Source organism: Adiantum capillus-veneris, chromosome 1, assembly GCF_014529385.1.
Source record: "Adiantum capillus-veneris isolate H3 chromosome 1, ASM1452938v2, whole genome shotgun sequence".
Taxonomy (NCBI): domain Eukaryota; kingdom Viridiplantae; phylum Streptophyta; class Polypodiopsida; order Polypodiales; family Pteridaceae; genus Adiantum; species Adiantum capillus-veneris.
Genome location: NC_140931.1, coordinates 54,084,901 through 54,087,148, shown reverse-complemented (window position 1 = coordinate 54,087,148; position 2,248 = coordinate 54,084,901). Strand labels below are relative to the sequence as shown.

The 2,248-nt window shown below is 42.9% G+C and overlaps 1 non-coding gene across 1 annotated transcript; it reads left to right on the top strand.

Moving 5' to 3' along the window:
- The first annotated feature begins 2,174 nt into the window (after positions 1 to 2,174).
- TRNAR-UCG (transfer RNA arginine (anticodon UCG)) lies at positions 2,175 to 2,248 on the top strand. The gene has a single exon. It is a non-coding gene; the product is annotated as a tRNA-Arg (tRNA).

Genomic DNA, 2,248 nt, shown 5'->3' with positions numbered 1-2,248 from the left:
TCATTTTCTTAGGGCAAGCAAGAAGGGACAGATGATTTTGAATTGAAAGGGTCGATTGCAAAACGGTCGTTTCGTTATTGTCGTAGGTTCATTTCTTTTATTACATAAATGTGGATTGATAAATGTCAATTAAACTAAGCCTTTCGCCATTCGTAACTTGATTGAATGACACTGTAATAGCTCGTAATTGTAGAGCTGCTAAGAGCATAATACGAAAGAGAGACCCCATCATATGGTATGGAAAGTTCGAAGTTATGCAAAATCATCCCATACTGTACCTACTTCGCATAGGTTGAGTATACAGGCTTTTGTTTCAGCCCATCTTAATAGAAGGACGCGCCATTTGTTTGCATCCATTGGTTCGTGGGAGGCGCAGATCTTTAGGAGATTAGATGGCCTGTCTGCCTTTCTCTTTTGAAGCTTAGATTGAAGCTTGTTTCTTGATGTGAGGTAAGGTTTTTGCATAACAATTTATTATCCCTTGCCCCGCGTAGGGCGATTCTGTATCTGTACTGAGTTAAGACATGCTTCTTAGTCTTTATAGACTATACTAACAATTAAAAATAAGCAAGGCAACTGCTGTTTCGCCTCTTGCTTGCAGCAGTTCGACTTGGGATTAGCGCAGCGGTTCGGTTTCCTTGCGCATTCGTTGAAATGGCTGGATCTTGGTCTATCAAACCATAAGTAGCAGATTTGACTACTTTGGCCCTTGCTGTCCTCGGAATCAGGATTAAGGCTACCTAGCATGCATCTAGGGCTGCTTGCGGCTCTTAGATTTAAGACAAAAATGAATCCTGAGCCAATTGAGTCTCCAATTTTCAGTTCACCAATACAATAAAGACGCACGCCACAGGTTGAGTGTTGCGCGATTGTAAATCGAACACTCATTAAGATTTTGTACGGTGTTCGGTAGGTTCAATTCCTACAGCATCGAAAAGAATGCATTGGATGGATGCCTGGGCATTGAGAAAAAAGGACGCTAGGGTCTTTTTTTCGAATCGTTAAACATGCTACGACTTCTTTCCTTAAACTCACCAGTATAGTAAGGGCTTTTGGTACAGTATGTTACCGGCTCGAAAGAGCTCATGAAGACGTAGCCCATAGCATAAGGAACATGTACATCGTCTATACATATGGTTTCGATATCAGCACTTATGAATGTAGATTTATTTCTACCTGACTTATTCCCCAAGGTGTTATGTGGGTTGAATTCCCACGGTTGCGCATATGCTCATTTCATAAGGTGAAATCGATTGGTTCGATTCCAGTCGTGGGCTGCTATTAATATTAAGACCCAATTTTCAATTTAAAAAAGAACAACTCTACTATGTTAATTTTGTTAAAATTCCCCTTTATCGCTGTGCTGCTTTGTGTGATGTTTACAGGTCTGGTAATTGGCGCATTCTGTTGCCAGGTCAATCCGATGGAAATAATGTTCTTTCTTTGTAGAATGCAAGCTAGGTTTACAAATATCCAGGAACAACTCGCGCAGTTACAAGAGCATGCAGCAGAATTAGAGGATCAACTTACCCAAAGCCGCAACCTAAATAACGCGTTAACTGAGAAGGCCGAGGCTTCTGAGATTGACGCCGTGGAGGCAAAGCTCAAATTGTATAAGATATTAGTCGAAGCAGAACGTTATGTTGAACCTGCAACCTGCGACCAGGAGGCGATTAAAGGTCTTTGGGTACTGGTCCAGCGTTGGAGAAAGTACAAACTGGACATAACCCGCCATTTTCAAACGAAGCCTGAAGCTAATATAGCAGCAGGACCTTCTGAGGTTTTTCCTCCTTCAGACCTTCTATCCACAACACGTAAAGGAAAAGAATTAGCTTTGCCAGAGCGCCAGGGAACCGAACTTTCCTCTGGGGATCCCGGACCGAGTACAAGTGGAGAAGCCTCAGTCTCCAAAATATTTATCCCGGCTTCCTTGGAAGAATTTGTCGTCGACCCTGCCATTTCAGCCTTTTGTTCCTCACTTACTTTAAATTTTCTTAGTTTCCAGGGAATCCTTGGCTCACTCTGGGTTGGTATGACACTCCTTTTATCTTCTTTGATATTAATCAATAAATTAAGGTGTTTAGGGAAATTGTGGGATATAGTGAAGAGGTGGGTTGGCAAATGAAGGTAGCGCAGAGAACCAGGGGTTGGGCCGAGGAAAGCCCAACCCCCCCGCACCGATAGCTCAATTGGATAGAGTGTCTGGCTTCGAACCAGGTGGTTAGGGGTTCGAGTCCCCTTCAGTGCC